Raw genomic sequence first — 18,505 nt, forward strand, 5'->3', positions numbered from 1 at the left:
TAAAAAAATAGATACAAATGAACTTATTTACAAAACAGAAACAGATAGACATAGTAAACCAACTTATAGTTACCAAAGGGGAAAGGGTTGGGGAGGGTAAATGAAGAGTTTGGGATTAGCAGATAGAAACCACTATATATAAAATAAACGATAAGGACCTACGGTAGAGAACAGGGAACTATACTCTGTATCTTTTAATAACATATAATGAAAAGAACATATATATATATATATATATATATATATATATATATATATATATATATATGTATTATGTATATACACATAACTGATTCACTATTCTGTACACCAGGAACTAACACAACATTGTAAATCAACTATACTTCAATTAAAAAATCATGTTCTTTGCAACTATTTAATCTATGATTTTAAAAATATAAAATGTCAATTGAAATATGCAAGAGAAAATTTAAAACTTAAATTTTTAAAAGACAAAATAAAATATGTGAGGGGGTACATAGTTGTTCAAAATTCTTTTTGGGCATATGCGAACAAAAATGCTTGAACGAAACTGAAACAGGACAATCACTGCAGTAACACAGGACTCCCACTTCTACTCTTCCTGGGTGGACATCAGCCAGCATCTGCCTCAACACACTTGGTGATGGGGAAATGACTACCTACCTACATGGTAGCTCAAAGTGTTGCTGGAAAGTTCCATTGGTAAAAAAGTTCAGCGAGCCTGGGGTCAAAGCTGTCTCTTTGTTGTTTCCATTCACCCAACTGTGGCCTTAATTCTGCCACTGGAGCTGGAATACCCCCTTATTCACTGAGCCGGCTTTTGATGATCCCAAGATAGACACATCCGATATCCAGCCCTTCAAAAATTCTTTATTATATATAATTTCTTGGTGGGGCACCATCCTTCTTTGAAGATCTCCATTCTCCTTCACCTAATTAATCCCTATTTTTCCTCAGCAATCAGGTTAAATGTTACTTCAGGCACCTCCAAACTATTTATTCATTTTCTACATGGGGAAAAGGCGCAGGCAGAGGGTAAAATATACAGCCTGTCCTTATACAGCTTGGCCTTTAAAAAAAATTCTGTTAACCATCACTTACACCTACACTTCATTGGCTGAGATGTGTCACAAGGCAACTCTTGGTGGCAAGGGAGGCTGGGACTTTCAGTATGTTACTTTCTGATTACTCTTGCAGAAAAGGTCATGGGTGTAATGTTAGCAAAGTGATAAATCATATTTTGGAAAAATAACAAGCTATAGTTTTAGACATAATTTGGAACACTACAAGGTAAACTAAATAACCAGCTAAAAAGTAGTTACCAAAACAAAATAAACCTTTGACACTGTGTAAAGTTACACAACTTCCTAACTGGGTTAAAGCAAAAATATAAACAGTTCACCAAAAAATGCAGACGCTCAATAAAATAAAAAGTGGTATATATGACCTGACATTGCTTTCTTCTTAAAAATTTCCAATGACTTCTCTTTCCACTCCCAATTCAACCACCCTATCCCAAAATGTTAAAGGGTTGTGACGTTCATGTTTTCTATTCAGCACGTTAAGTCAGAAATTCTAAAAACACATTTTTAATTGTGGATTATACCATTACATGACTTTGTCTACAAAGCAATTTGATTTTTTAAGGCAACTTAATTTTAAAAACACTTACACAAGTGTTCAGTTGATTACGATTAAGACCATTTTCTTCTGGTGAATCAGCATGATTTCTTCATCAACTTAAGCACTTTGTGAAACATTGGCAGTTTCATTTCCTGCTAGGGAAACAGTGTCTTCAGAACTCAGATAAATCTTTGCTACTTTGCTTCAGTACTGAAAATAAACAAAAAAAAAAAACATATGAAACACATTGATGCATATTTGGGGAATAGTATCTTTAATACATTTTCAGGATTATTTAAAGGTTAAGAAGGGGATTATTTGGTCTGATTGAAAAAATATATCTTCTAATGTGAGTATTTATATGGAAGATCACTTTTGAAGCTGTGTGGCAGATGCTGTTGGATTTGTGCCTGAGTTCTTTCTTTTTATAAAAATTAGAATCACATCATCATCACAATCTACACTCTCCCAACCTGGACTTTCAGGGTGAACTCTGGGGCAACTCCAGTGGTAAAAGCCCCAACTCTCCCAGTGTATGTTGTATACAAAATCCTAACAATTTTTAGGAAAGTTTTTCATTATTAGTGTTTTGTTTTAGAAAAAGTCCAAAAGAGGATATGGTGAAAAGTCTACAGGATACAGAAGATGAGAAGGAGACAGCATTTAAAAACAGAATCACATGATTTGCAAGCAGGGAAAGAGCAAGGGGGAAATAAAAGAGGGGTTGTGAGACATCGCAGAGAAAATGTGCTGAGTGGCAAGAAAAGAGAGGCGAGCACCATAAAGAACATTTTTTGAAGGGTCAATATAGGGGTCAGTATCACATGATCTTAACGCAGCATCCTGAAGACAGTGCAAGGGGACTACATATAAGGTTGTTTAGTTTCTGGGTTTTTTTTTTTTTAATGGAACAGTCCAGATTTTTAGTTTTCTGTCTAGAAAACAAAAATTCAGAACTGAAATTATCATGGCCTGTAGTGGCTCCAGTCTTTGCCCAACCAACTCCCCATTTCCCTTCTTTTGTTCATTTGCAGAACTCCCCTTCTACTAGACTCCATGGTCCTGGTGTCCTGGTAAGATTATCAGCCATGATGCCCTGCTCCTCTCTAAGCTCCCCTCATGCCAGGACTTGGCTCAGGGCTGGGTATACCCGGGTTTCAAGGCTCCTACTAGTTCACAAGCTGGAGGCTGTAGCCTGGGGCTGTCGGCTGCCATCTGCCCTGAAGGAGTACCTGCTGCAAAACGCAGCCGAGGCCTTGGGAGTCAGGCCAAGCACTGAGGTAACAGCACAGCAGTTTGAGATGTTCTTCCTCATTGGAATTCCTGCTCATTCTCTGTCCTTGAACTCTCAGCTCCATGGTCCACCCTAGTCTATGGGGATCAGTCTCCCCAGGAACCACAGCCCCCACTTACAGGCTGCCTCATATTCCTCAATCTACCCCACGGGGGGAGCTCTTCTCCCCACCTAGGTCCTAAATAGCTTGGTAGCAAGTCATGTTAGGGTTCCTTCCCCCCACAAAACCAGCCTGGCATATAGTAGGGTAAAAGGTAAGACTTGTTCAATTCAATTCTTTTCTTGTGACAGAAAGTATACTGAAACCAGAATGTTTTTCTAATAAGTGAGCACACTAGGTGGCTGCTTAAGAAACATTTACCGGGCCAAACTTACATTATCTTGTTTAATCCGCACAACCAACCTGAGAGGTGGATGTTTAAGTTTATGACCTTGGAATTTTGAACTAAGTTATAAATTGCAATGAAAGTCCCTCTGCCTCCAAATTCTGCATAAGAAAAGCCGTCCATAACGCCTCCTTTTCACCCCTTCCCCCTAACCAACAAGCAAACTTGCACTGTCTAGTTATTCCTGGTATCTCAGGGATAAAGGACGTCCAAGGACAAGGACTTATAAGCTGAATAAACTGGGACAAATTATCCACTTGTTTCATCAAATACATTTCCCAAGCAACAAAACATGTGATGCAGCATAGGAAAAACTAACCACTCATGAAGATAACACAGTTTCTGAGAGAGCCTTGGGCCAACCTTAATAACTGCCTCCACAGGAGAGGCCTCCATTCGGAGAACGGAGGGAGGGGCGACAAGCCAGTTGTTGAACTGGGACCTTCTAGAACCGCAGCTGTGACCCTTAACAAGATAGCTGACCTGGGCCTTTCATTTCCTTGACTTCATTTATGCTTTTGATTCTAAAGTTGCAAATAACAGGAAATGAACCACAGTGTTAGCCAGTTAACATCAAAGGTAGAAGGAGACAGGGAGGCCAACTGTGAAAAAGAATTTAAAAAGTAAACATTCCAGTGAGTCACAAGCATTCAATACTCACTAGAACCACAAGAAGCAGTCTGTGTGGGAACCTATAAGTGGACACTCCAAGGAAGAGCAGACCTGGAGCTCTTTGGAAAGTATAAATTTGCATACAAATGTGAGAAATAAAACGTTAGCCATAGTGAGGGAAAATATTTATAAGATGAAAAAATGATTCTGAATGGAACTTAATTTGCAGGTATACTGATTTCCAGCCCACACATGCTACCCATTTGTTCTTTTTGGGGCAAAGAATAATCCTCGAGGGATACTTGCTCTTATATTTTTCAGACCATAAATATCACAGATTATGTGGTACTTCAGTTTTGAAATGAAAGTTTGTGTCTTAATAAAAATGGTAAATTTATAAATCATAGTGCTCTTTGGCACCGTGGTTCCCAGCCTTGGGGAACCTTACAAAAATACTGATGCCTGCGTTCCTCCCACCCAAGATTCTGATGTCACTGGTCTGAGTGCAGCCTGGACATGGGAATTTTAAAAATCACCTCATGTGATTCAAATGTGTGGTTAAGGGTGAGAACCAGTGTCCTCAGGATTGCTTAGAAAGCAAGGCAGCTGCTCAGAGAAGGAAGGGAATTTCTTGAGGTAGGTCGAATCCACAGTCCGGATTCCATCTCCCTTAGCTTAGTACCCTCCACCCCAGCTGTATCCTCAGAGGGCTACTACTCCAAGAAATCTGGGCATCAAAAAAACACCCTTTAATTTTCCCATTCTTTCAAATGTCTGGGAGAAAAAGGTATAAGGGAAAACTTCCATGGCTGGCATCTGTCGTACTGGTTTTACTCATGCCCACTTAGGCTGAGTTTGAATCAAAAGAAAAAAGTTCAAAGTTAAGACTGTTAAGAGACGGGACCCTGCCTGTGTGTGTTTTAACAACAATCAGAGAAATCTGGTGTAAAGGTGTAGCACAGCAGTGCTTGACATCAAACATCGCTACCACCGTCTGAACAGAAGGCCATGTAGCTTTAGCCATAAAACTACTCATGTAATGGTGCACATGCAGGGCCTTTGGTTTCTGTCTAGTTTTATTTCACCTAACAGTTAAAGGCAGTGAAGCCAGAAAAAAGTGATCTCTAACTCCCTATCTCTGAGAACTCATTCTAGTAAAGGAAAATGAGGTTTAAAGAGAGGAAGTCAAAAATAGTATAAAGAAGTGAAAATCAGATGGAAAATGAAGACATATTTTTGAGTCTGATCTCAAAATGAAAGGCTCATAGCTGTGACTTCGCTATAACTTCATTTTGATAATTTCAATTTGATATAAATTCTGCTCCACCCTTTTTTTCTCGATGTCTGCCAAAAATATTGGTATTTCCTTGATGTACACTTCTGAATCTGCAAAGAGATAAAGATTTACATACCTCTGGGTTAAAACTGAAAGAGGGAAACAGTATGGAAGTTCCTCAAAAAATGAAAACTAGAACTACCGCGTGATGCAGCAATTCCCCTTCTGGGTATTTATCCAAAAGGGTTGAAAGCAGGGTCTCAAAGAGATATTTGTACTCTCACATTCATAGCAGCATTATTCACAACAGCATGAGGTGGAAGTAACTCAAATATCCATCGATGGATGAACGGATTAACACAATGTGGTACCTATGTACAGCGGAATATTATTCAACCTTAAAAAGGAAGAGAATCTTGTCACATTTTACAACATGGATGAACCTCAAGGATATTATAAGTTAAAAAAGCCAGTCACAAAAGACAAATACTTTATTAATATGAGGTATCTATTTAGTCAAACTCATAGAAACAGAAAGTAGAATGGTGATTTCCAGGGGTTGTGGGGAAGGAGAAAAAGGGAGTTGTCATTTAATGGGAATTATAGAAGAGCAAAACTTGTTATCCCAAAAAGTGGATTATTTTGAGCTAAAAACAAGAAGGGAAGGGCCTAGAGATCAGAGTCTGCTGTGTCCCATTGTCCCTGTCTGCCCCAGCAAACATTGTTTATGAAACATCTGCTTTTCCATCTCCAATGTGCATTGTCTTCCTCACCTTTGAAGTCCCAAACCACTACCCGCAACATCCTCTTTTGTCTTTAGCTGAAGATGATACTTAAGGTGAGGGCTTAGGCCATTTTGGGTAGTGATTCAGCTTTCCTGCGTCTCTCCCATGTATATTATGTTATTAAACTTCTGTTTAATTTTTTCCTATTAATCCGTCTCCTGTCAATTTAATTCTTAGACCAGCCAGAAGAACCAGGAAGGGCAGAGGGAAATTTCTTCCCAATAGTAAAGTTTTAGTTCTGCAAGATGAAAAAGTTCTAGAGATCTTTTTCATATCAATGTGAATGTATTTACTACTACTAAACTGTACACTTAAAAATGGTTAAGATGGTACATTTTATGTGTTTTTTACCACAACTTTTTAAAATCTTGGTTTCAAATATCAGAAACAGAATCTGGGTAATTTAAAGGAAGAAAATTTGGAAGCCAATTTGATCACTCATGGATCAAATCTGAGAAGGCTGAAGATCCAAACTTTGCCTGTAAGAACAAGAAAGACTGGGTATCAGGAAATTGACTGTTCCCTTGAAGTTGGGGAGTTCTATGGGTTCTTTTGACCGGGAAGCATCCAGTAATAAATCTCAGGTTTGTAAATATCATAAAAAGAAAAACTAAAAGAGGAAGACTGAGCAAAAGGAAGTCAAAGCTTTAGGCAGCAGGTGCACTCCGTTCTAAATTAGGACGGGAACAGTCGTGCAAATGCAGACTCTGAAACAATGAACGGCAGAGGACTCAACAGCACTCTGAAAAGGTATTCCATTGTGATGGAAGTATTTTGATCTAAGTCTGAGCCTGTTCTCAGCGTATTAAAAAAAAAAGTCTCTCTTTGGTGGGAACCAAAAACAAAATCTGATTCATATTGAATTTTTTCCCAAAAGTTACACAAAGGGAAATAATAATGCCAAGTGTGAGAATTGAAGTGGAAATCAGATCTCAGCCCAGCCAGAACAACCAATGGGGACAATAGACAATAACTGTGACTCTAATGAAATTCATTTCTCAGCTGAAGGCACTGGGGCGATGTTTCTCTTGCTCTATTCTTAGTACTAAATCTAACTTTTTCCCTTTCAGGGAAACAGCTCTCTCCAGTTTGAAACAATAGATATTCACACTGCATTCCACATTTTCTGGGTTCTCAGTGCTGCCTCAAATGTCATGACCTCCTCTCTCCCACCTCGATATTTCCCCTCCGGCAGGAGGTCACAGCTGTTTATAGAACATGAGAGTGTAGAGTATCACAAATGTACGCAATAGGAGCAGTAGTGATAAAGTGAGGGAAGGCTCAAAAGCTATACCTTACTCATCTTGTCCTCTCCAGTGCTATGCTGCCATTTGCTGGCATTCAGTAAATTTTGTTGGCTGGGTAAGACAGATAAATTTCATATCTTTATACACATGAAAAGGAGCTTAAAGTTTTAAAGTAAAAGTGGTTGTTGCACTCCAACTGCTCAATAAATGCTAAGGCAATGTGTGGTTGAATGAATTGGATTTCCTAGTGACCATGCCCATTGCTGCCTTTTAGGCAGTTGTGGTGCAGGGCCTAGCTGCCTACCAACTATCTACTCTCCAGTTCTCTCCCAAATGAAAAGAACCCCAGTTTTTCACTTGGCGTATTGCTTACCAGCTAAAAGACTACATTTGTCAGACTCCACTGTAGCTAGGTTAAGTTACAGTTAACAAGTAAGCTTAAGTAATGGGTGGAAGTTCTGGGAAGCCTTGGAAGGGAGGTGGCATGTGCACCTTCCTCTCTTCTTCTATTCTGCTGCTTGGAACTATGATGTGATGGCTGGAGCTCCAGCAGCCATCTTAGACCATAAGGATGAAGACTATATCCTAAAGATGACAGAGGGGAAAGCTGAAGGTGGCCTGAGTCCCTATGACCATGGAGCTGGCACACTAGCTCTGGACTACTTACTTCTAAACTTCTTTTGAGAAATAAACTTCTGTATTTTTAGCCACTAGTTTTAGGGTCTCTATTAGTCACAGCTGAGCCCAATCCTAAGTGATACAGCTATGGTCTCAGAAAATAAAGAACTAGGGAAGAGGTTTTAGACCCTCCCCTTTTTCTCCTTAAGACATCAGACTCAGTTTAGGGAGGGTACCAGTCCTCTACCTCACAAAGATAACCTACCTTAGATTGTTTTCATGATCTCTTCCTGTGTAACTGCAAAGGTAGTTTAACCTGACTGGTAGTCTCCTGACTCCTCTCCCTGTTCCTAGAAGCCAGTGCTGCCATGGTGCTTACCAAAGACTCCTCTTGGTTCCTCTGCCTCCCTCACTCCTGACCTCTTCTAGGCCTGTCTTCTCCATACAACAAAACTGTCCAACACCCTCTTGTAATCTGATTAAACCAGTTCACAATGAGAGTGAATGACTAACAGTCTTCATCTGGGGAGAAAGGTAGGCGAGCACACATTCTACGAGCATATAATTCAGAATACATTTGTAACAGGTCGGGGAAAGTGAGAGTAGAACATGGTTGTAAAACGGCTTGTGAGGCCACACAGGCAGTGAGGCGCAGGCCTGGGACCTGAATCCAGGCCTTCTAGCTCCTCGTTCAGTGTTCTTTCCTTCAAGCCAAGGGGTCAGGCATGTTGGGTATGCTACTACCAAGTCCAGGGTCACCACAAAGAGCATGTGGAGAGTTAAGACATGTGCCTTAGGAGCTTTGCCAAGTTAGAATCTGCTGGCAGACCCAAAGCCACAGGAGTGGAAAGTACACGGGGAGGATAACAGGCTGAACTTTCAATGTGAAGGCTCTCAGTGGCACATGATAAAAAGAGAAGAGGCTCCCATTGTGTGCACGTGACTTCTCTTGCATGGCTCTTAAATGGAAGTCTTCTGAGGAAGAGATGAAACTGTCCAGAAGGCATCACCATTGCTTCTTCCAGGGCTGAATTTCTGGTATGGGTCCCATATCTTCTTGGTGATATTCAGAAATAACAGATAATATAGAAATCATTTTTTAATGTGGTAAAACTGACGTAACATAAAATTTATCAATTTAACCAATTTTAAGTGTACAGTTCAGTGTCATTAAATACACTCACCTTGTTGTACAACCACCACAACCATCCATCCATAGAACTCTTCATCTTCCCAAACTGAAACTCTCCTGATTTTAACACTAAGCCCCCATTCCCTTCTCTGCAGCCCCCCAACAATCACCAACCTACTTTCTGTCTCTGTGAATTTGACTACTCTACATGCCTCATATAAGTAGAATCATATGGCACCTGTCCTTTTGTGTCTGGCTTATTTCACTTAGCATAATGTCTTCAAGGTTCATCCATGTGATAGCATGTGTTGGAATTTCATTCTTTCTAAGGCTGAATAATGTTCCATTGTATGTATATATAGGAATTGTTTTTAAAGAAAAGATACAAACATACATATGGACATAACAAAGCCACTGAAGAGGTCTGCTACTGTATAAGGGGGTTGAATTTGGAGTCAATGGTTCATGCAGTGAGTAGAGAAGGAGCTGTTAGCCTTGCCATATATCAGGTGCCAGTGAAGACAGCAAATACAATGTGGGCCCGTCCTCCAAGACAGCTCACAGTCGATCAGGCAGGCAGACACAAGTAGCTAGCTTTCCATGGCAAACATTATGTCAAAACAGAGGCACAACAGATGAAATCTCCCTGGGAGGCATCAGAATGAGCATAGTTGACCTTTGACTAGGCCCTTGAAAACAATGAAGATGGGGATATCTGGACTGTTGATCTCAGTGGCAGAGCTGAAAATCTCACAGGTGATACGTGGGGTTTCCATTGCAATGGCAGTAAAACAAATTACCCCAAAACATGGGAGCGGAAAAACAACCATTTATTTATGCTCAAGGATTCTGTGAGTCGTCAATTCCAACACACCTCATCAGGGACAGGTTGTTGCTGCTCCACTATGTCTCAGCTGGAGGACTTGATGGAGGGCTTACTCACATGTCCAACAGTTGATGCTGGCTGTCTGCCAGACTGCGGCTGGAACTGTCAGTGGAACACCTATACGTGGTCTCTCCATGCAACTCTGGCTTCCTCACAGCATGGTGACTGGGTTCTGAGGGCGAGCATAGCAAAGTAATCAGCTGGAGGCCCCATCGCCTTCTATGACCTAACCTCAGAAGTCATGCAGCTCATTTCTGCTGCATCCAATTTGATATGAGGAAATCACTAAGGTTGGCCCACTTTCAAAGGGAAGAGAATTAGATTCTTTTGGTGGGAGGACAGTCAGGTTCTACAAGAACATGTGGAACCAGAAATATTGCTGTGGCCATATCTGATCATAGCAGGTTTGGTACATGCCTGATGTTGGAACTATCTTGGCATGGGGACTCCCTCTGGGACAATGGCTGAGTCCATGAGTAGAAACCAGCTACCTGAATATTAACAGTCGCAATCTTGGGCCACCACTCCAGCTCTGGCAATGACTAATTTCAGTAGTGACCAGGTGGTAATGACCACATGTCTGCCTTTCATTTAGGACTGACCAATTCAGATCTTGTAAACCCCTGAGGTTCTTGAATATAGTTTGGTGGGGGGTTTGAGAGAGAGGGTACAATACTGGACTGACTACTAATTTGGGTATGTGGGTGTTTGAGCCAATTGTAATCAAGTTATTAACTTGATTACAGGGAAGTGACACTTGTACCTCCAAGTTGGTGAAGAGGTCATACCCACTACAACTTTCACATGCTAATTTGGGGGCCTACCTCCCCCAACCCTGCACCAGATTGGAAGCTCTTTAAGGACAGTATTCATCTTATCTGATCTCTGCAAAGGAGTCAACAAGTTTGGTCTTTAGAATCACATAACCCTCGATTTAAATCTCAACTCTGCCACTTGCTAGTTGTGTGGTCTTATACATGTTAATTGATTATGCCAGACTTGAGTGTCCTCATCTCAGAAGTATTAAAAGTTCCTAGGTCAGTCTACCAAGGCAATAGAAATAAAAGCAAAAATAAACAAATAGGACCTAATTAAACTTACAAGCTTTTGCACAGCAAAGGAAACCATAAACAAAATGAAAAGATAACCCTAAAGACTGGGAGAAAATATTTGCAAATGATGCAACTGATAAGGACTTAATTTCCAGAATATAAAAAAGCTCATACAACTCAATAACAAAAAAAAACCCAATCAAAAAATTGGCAGAAGACCTAAACAGACATCTCTCCAATGAAGACATACAGATGGCCAATAGGCACATGAAGAGATGCTCAACATTGCTAATTATCAGAGAAATGCAAATCAAAACTACAATGAGATATCACCTCACACTGGTCAGAATGGCCATCATTAATAAGTCCACAAACAATAAACTGCTGGAGAGGGTGTGGAGAAATGGGATCCCTCCTACACTGTTGGTGGGAATGTAGTTTGATACAGCCATTATGGAGGGCAGTATGGAGGTTCCTTAAAAAACTAAACACAGACCTACCATATGATCCAGCAATCCCACCCTGGGCATATATCCAGAGAAAACTCTAATCCAAAAAGATACATGCACCTCAGTGTTCAAAGCAGGACTATTAACAATAGCCAAGACATGGAAGCAACTTATATATCCACTGACAGATGACTGGACAAAGAAGTTGTGTACACACACACACACACACACACACACACACACACACTGGAATATTACTCAGCCATAAAAAAGAATGAAGTAATGCTATTTGCAGCAACATGAATGGATCTAGAGATTATCATACTAAGTGAAGTAAATCAGACAAAGACAAATATCACATGATATCACTTACATGTGGAATCTAAAAAATGATACAAATGAATTTATTTATAAAACAGAAACAGACTCACAGAAATAGAAAACAAACTCATAGTTACCAAAGGGGAAAGGGAGGGATCAACTAGGAGTTTGGGATTAGCAGATACAAACTACTATATATAAAATAGATAAACACAGGGAACTATACTCAATATCTTGTAATAACCTATAATGAAAAAGAATATGTATATATATGTATGACTGAATCATACAAACCAGAAACTAACACATTATAAATCAACTATACTTTAATTTTTTTAATTGAATAAAAGGGAAAAAAAGAAGAATTAAAATGATTAAATGAGATTATTTTGCCCTGTACCTAAAAAGCACTCAATAAATATTAATTCCTTTCTTTCTCATTTGAAGATGTTGAATGGCCAGGCAAACTCAGACTCTTCCACCTTGCCCTTCCCACTTAGCTTTTTTTATTTCCCATGAGTCCTTCCTCTCCGCCACTCCTCTGGTGGTAAATGCTCCAGAGACTTCCCCTGAGCCCTGCAGGTCTGCTTCCTCCAAGAATTTCACTCCTCCCCCATTGCCACCATGGTAAGAGGAGGAGTTGGGGAGGCAGGAAGGGACCAGGGATTTTAGGACTAAGAAAAAGGAGCTGGCATGCCCTGGGGGTCATGGAGGAGGCCAAGTTTCTAGAGCTAGTCAAGTCCTTTTGATTCATTGATGAAACAAATACTGATTCATTTCACTAGGTCCCAAAGACTATGCAAGAAGCTAGGGATACAGCAGTGAAGAGGAGTGAGGTCTCTAATCTTTGTAGGCTTTTGGAATTTATATATTAGTATATTGTATGTGGGGGAAAGATGGTGTAGATAAAAGATAGACAAAATATAGTGATAGTGCAATGAGGGAAATAAAACTACCTTTACACTGGCTGATCAGAACCCACCCAACAAAAGATCAATTTAGGTCAAGACCTGGATGTCAAGGAGCTAGCCTTGCAAAGGCCCAGGGCAGGGTTGCTCACTCCCAGTACTACTGACATTTGGGGACAGATCGTTCTTTGTTGTAAGGCTGTCCTGTGCACTGGACATCCCTGGCCTGTGCCCACGAGATGCCAGTGGCACCCCCTCTCCATAGTTGAGACAACCAGAAATGTCTTCAGACATTGCCAAGTGTCACCTGAGGAGCAGAATCGCCTGATTGAGAACCACTGGGTTAAGGCAAAGGCATTCCTGGCAGAAAGAGCAGGGCCCTCAGCCTGCTGGCGTCACCAGTTCCAGCTGCCCCTCCCTCTGGATGAATCTATCAACTGTGGCAACTGGCAAAAGATCTTAAAGATGAAAGGGGTAAACCAGGAAGTGGGAATACCAGGGTTCAAGGCTTTAGCATGAGTTGCTCTTCTTCCTCACTATCAGCCTGAAAATGGGGTCAGACAGAATCACAATACCATAGGGGACATAGTCAGGCGGGTACCACAGGTCTGGGCTCTGCATCATTTCCCTGAAGACAAACCCCCAGCAGTCCACCAAATTCAGAGAAGGGCCAGGCAGCCACATTTTGATCATTCAAGACCAGGTTTTTACTTGCTTTTAGCAGCTGTCTTGGTTAATTAGAAAAAATAAATGTAAACACTACCTCAAATTTTTATCATGTGAACTCACCATCTCTAAATACCATCAGCTTTCTAGAAACAGGTTAATAAATAAGCCACAAATAGAAATAATTGAGCCAATATCACTGGAACTCCCTAAGGGTAGGCTTTTATTACATTTTGAGAAATTCCCTCATTCTAATTTCAGAGACTATGTACAACACGGTATGGGACAGACAGGGTGTTGGGGCACAGTTAACAGGGGTGCTGCTAGTGCAATGCAGGACAGTCTTTTTTTTTTTCATTTTTAAAATTGTGATAAAAAACCAACATACAATTTACTGTCTTAACCATTTCTAAGTATATAGCTCAGTAGTGTTAAGTATATTTACATTGTTATGCAACAGATCTCCAGAATTTTTTCATTTTACAAATCTGAAACTGTACCCATTAAACAAGAGCTCCCCATCTCCCCCTCCTCCCCGCTCCTGGCAACTATCAGTCTTTCTGTTTCTGAGTTTGACTACACTAGACCCCTCTTACACACTGGGATATGTCCCAAGACCCCCAGTGGATGCCTGAAACCACAGATAGTACCGAACCCTATATACAGGCATAATTTGTTTTATTGGCTTCACTTTATTGTACCTTGCAGATACTGCATTTTTTTTGCAAATTGAAGGTCTGTGGCAATCCTGTGTCTAACCCTGTGATAGCAAGTCTATCAGTGCTATTTCTCCAAACATTTGCTCACTTCATGTCTCTATGCCACATTTTGGTATTTCTTGCAATATTTCCATTTTTTTCATTATTATTATACTTGTTATGGTGATCTGTGATCTTTGATGCTACTATTATTAAAAGGTTATGACTTGCTGAGAGCTCAGATGATGGTTAGCATTTTTTAGCAATAACCTATTTTTAATTAAGGTACGTACATTGTTTTTTTAGACATAATGCTATTGCACACTTAACAGACCACAGCACAGTGTAAACATAACTTTTATATGCACTGGGAGACAAAAATTCACGTGACTTGCCTTATTGTAATATTTGCCTTATTACAGTAGTCTGGGCCCAAACCTGCTGTATCTGAGGTATGCCTGCACTGCACTTGAACACAAGTACCATGATACCACCACAGTCCATCTGGCAGCCTACATGACTACCAAAATGATTAACAGGCAGTTAGCATATACAGCGTGGATATGCTGGCTAAAGGGATGATTCATGTCTCAGGCAGGATGGCACAAGATTTCATCATGCTACTCATAATGCTAATTTAAAACTTATGAATTATTTCTATAGTTTTCCATGTAATATTTTTGGACCTCGGTTGACATGGTAACTGAAACTGGGTAAGGGAAACTGCAGAAAGTGAAACCACAGATAAGGGGGGGGACTACTGTGCTTTAGATAGCATATCAGTGGAATCACACAGTATTTGTCCTTTTGTGACTGACTTTACTTCAATTAGCATAATGTCTTCAAGGTTCACCCACATTGTAGCATGTGATGGGATTTCTTTTCTTTTAAAAAAAATTATTTTGTATTTCCTTCCTTTTTAAGGTCAGTAGTATTCCATTATATGGATATATCACATTTTGTTTATCCATTCATCTGTCAATGGACACTTGCTTCCACCTCCTGGCTACTGTGATCAGTGTTGCTATGAACATGGGTATGCAAGTACACACAGTTTTTTTTTTTTAATCTTTATATAATTCACAAACCATACAATTCTCCCATTTAAGGTATACAATTCAACAGTTTTCCACATATTCAGAGTTGTGCAACCATCGTCACAATTTTGGAACATTTTCATCACCTCAAAAAGAAATCCACTAGTGGTCATTCACCCTCCATACCCACCCCATGATGCTCAGTTTTATGTATCAACTTGGCTGGACTACAGTCCCTAGGTGTTCAAACAGTAATCCAGGTATTGCTGTGAAGGTTATTTTGTAGGTATGATTAAAGTCTATAATCAGTTGATTTTAAGTGGGCCTGATTCAATCAGTTGAGAGGCCTAAGAGCAGAAACTGAGGTTTCCCTAAAGAAGAAACTCCACTTATGGACTGCAGCTTCAGCTCATGCCTGAAAGTTCCAGCCTACCCTTCCTGATGCCTGCCCTATGTATTTTGGACTTGCCTAGCTAATCCCTACAATCACCTGAACCAATTCCTTGCAATAAACCTCTCAATACAGATCTCCACTTGTTCTGTTTCTCTAGTTGAATCCTGACTGATACACTCAACTCCACTCCCACCCTCCAGAGTCCCAAGCAACCATTACTTTCTGTCTCTATGGATTTGCCTATTCTGGACATTTCAAATAAATGGAATCATACAATATGCAGTCTTACAATGCAGTATATAACTGGCTTCTTTCACTTAGCATAATGTTTTCAAGTGTCACTGATGTAGCATGTATCACTATGTCATTTCTTTCCATGGCTGAATAATATACCACTATGTGAAAATACATTTTGTTTATTCATCTGTTGATGGACATTTAGTTGTTTCTACTATTTGGCTGTTATAAATAATTATGCTATGGACATCTGTGTACAAGTTTTTATGAAGACTGCATTTTCATTTCTCTTGATTATATGCCTAGGAATGGAATTTCTGGGTCATATGATAACTCCAGGCTTAATAATATGAGGTTCTGCTGGACTGTTTTCTCCATAGCCTCATCAACACTTGTTATAGTCTGTCTTTTATTATAGCCATCCTAGTAGATGTAAAGTGGTATCTCATTGTGGTTTTCATCTGTATCACCCTAATGACTAAGGATACTGAACATCTTTTTCATGTGTTTATTGGCCATTAGTATATCTTCTTTGGAAAAATGTCTGTTCAAATCCTCTGTCCAGTTTTAATTAGGTTTTTTGTCTTTTTATTGTTGAGTTATAAAAGTTTTTTATATATCTGAATACAGTCTCTTATCAGATATATGTCTTACAAATATTTTCCACATTCAATGGCTTATCTTTAAATTTTCTTGTTAATATTGTTTATAGCACTAAAGTTTTAAAATTCTGAGGTAGCCCAATTTATCTATCCTGTCACTTGTGCTTTTGGTGTTGTATCAAAGGAACCATTGTCCAATCCAAGGTCATGATTTACTCCTTAACCAAGATTTAGTCCTATGTTGTCCTCTGAGAGTTCTAGTTTTAGTGCTTACATTTAGGTCTATGATCCCACACAATGTAAAAGCTTTACCTATCTGGTAGTGCTTTCCCAGGGAAATATTTATGGCACCATCAAAAAACAAACAAACTATTGTGTTTAAAACAAAATGTGCAATGTGTACTCTTTAACGTTCGGATCTAGGCTGTGAACAATATTTGAAATGAGCTAGTGCTCTCTCTGTAGGACAAATAAATGCTTTAATAAGTACGTCACTTTTGAATGGAGAGCAGTTTATGACCTATTTACTTATGAACTAGCCCAAACAGCTTGCCTCCATAGCCCGAGGGAAGGAAGAAAGACTCTATTGTGAGAATCAGAAAAAAAATCCAATCACTAATTTGGTCTAAACAAGGGAGCTTAAGAGTTTTCGGTGGCTTTCAAAAACTACTTTCTCTTTGCTTAAGGAATACAAATAAAACCTGTTTTTTAATGTCTTGTGACCTGGAAATATTTAATGCAAATAAATATAATAGTCCTTTTATTTATGTTTTTCCTCTAAAGCAGAGGGGAAGATGGCATTACATAAATAAAACAAATACCATTTCAACATGCTGTATGGGGGGGGTCCCCCCAAGATTATCCACACATTCGGCGATTCACTGAAATGACTCACAGGACTCAGCACGCAGTTGTCCTTGTGGCTTAGTTTCACAGCAAAGGATATACAAGGCGAGCAAGGGAAAAAGACAAAGGCAGAGTCTGGAAAAATCCAGGCACAAGCTTCAGAGGCTCTCTCCCTCCCAGCCTGGGAGGGATCCACGAGCATCTTCCTTTTCCCAGCAGAAAAAGTGCAGCTACATATGTGCAAGCTTCTACCTTAGGGAAATCCATTATAGAGACTCAGCACCCAAGATTTTTATTGGGGGCTGGTCATATAGGCAGCCCCTGCCTCGCAACTACCAAAATTCACAATTCCCAGGAGGAAATGAGGCGTTTGCCATAAATCACAACATTTGCACAAACAATCTATGTGACCTGATAGAGCAGAATCTGGTGCCCCAGGCTTTATCAGCTTGGGGAACTTTTAAGAAGTTGAGTTTCCTAAGGGTCAACCCAGCAAGCAAGACTTTCTAAAGATGGCAGTCTCAGGCCTGCTATGCTAACCCTCTTCTGCACAGAGGCCTTGGTGCTCACTCAAGTCCTAATTTGAAATTTACTTAAGGAAATATTCAGCTTTGGTATCTAGTATATTCTGGTTTTGTCATCATTTTAGAGAGTTGAAGCTCATCCTTTCTATGAATTTTAAAAACAAGTATATTATAACAATAGATCTTGTATGGTGCATGCTTAAGCTAAGAGATTTTTAAAGGACAGTAGAATATCTTACTATGCAAATGGGTATTAAATTTAAATTAAAAAGGGGAAGGCATAGCTCGGTGGTAGAATGCATGTCTAGCATGCATGAGGTCCTGGGTTCAATCCCCAGTACCTCCATCAAAAATAAATAAATACAGAAACCTAATTACCCCACGGAAAATAAATAAATAAATAAATATAAACACTAAATTAAACATATCTATTCATTAAAGCATGACGTGCAGGATCTGAACTGGTACTATTATTAGCCAGACATTTAAATTCCTATTCATATTGAAAGTGATAAGACATTAAATCTTATCTATATTCAATAACATTAAGGAATGAGCTAGAAGAACATATCAAGGGTGCTTCAAAAGCCCAGCCCTGGGCTGGACCTGCCGGGGACAGAAAGTGTTTCAAGGGGAAACAGTGATCACAAAGAGAGCACAAGTTAAGTCCTAACACGGTCAAAGTAAAATCATCCATCCAAAGTCAATGTCCTCTGTTTTACCAGGCTTGTTTCCTCTGATTACTGTTCTTCCTTCTTTAAAAGACTTACCATACACAAAAAAAGTAAAATCACTGCCTAGGTACATTACAAGTTCAAGGGTTAGACAAATATCCCTGGGTACTTCTTTGCACAAGACGAATATATGGAATCACTATCTATTAGATAGTTAATCTGTATGTTATAATGATGCTGCCCTATAATTATTCTG

General features: G+C 39.7%; 1 long non-coding RNA gene across 4 annotated transcripts in view; it reads right to left on the reverse strand.

Annotated features, from left to right (window-relative positions):
* The window catches only part of LOC141576371 (uncharacterized), a 36,432-nt gene that overhangs the window by 14,864 nt on the left and 3,063 nt on the right, over nt 1–18,505 (reverse strand). For 3 of the 4 annotated variants that reach the window (XR_012504733.1, XR_012504736.1, XR_012504735.1), the window contains 2 exons: nt 9,830–10,013; nt 1,655–1,815 (listed from right to left, as the gene is read on the reverse strand). This is a non-coding gene — a long non-coding RNA (uncharacterized LOC141576371). The remainder of the gene's footprint in view (nt 1–1,654; nt 1,816–9,829; nt 10,014–18,505) is intronic. The other variant, XR_012504734.1, reaches the window with a different exon arrangement.

Source organism: Camelus bactrianus, chromosome X (assembly GCF_048773025.1).
Source record: "Camelus bactrianus isolate YW-2024 breed Bactrian camel chromosome X, ASM4877302v1, whole genome shotgun sequence".
NCBI lineage: Eukaryota > Metazoa > Chordata > Mammalia > Artiodactyla > Camelidae > Camelus > Camelus bactrianus.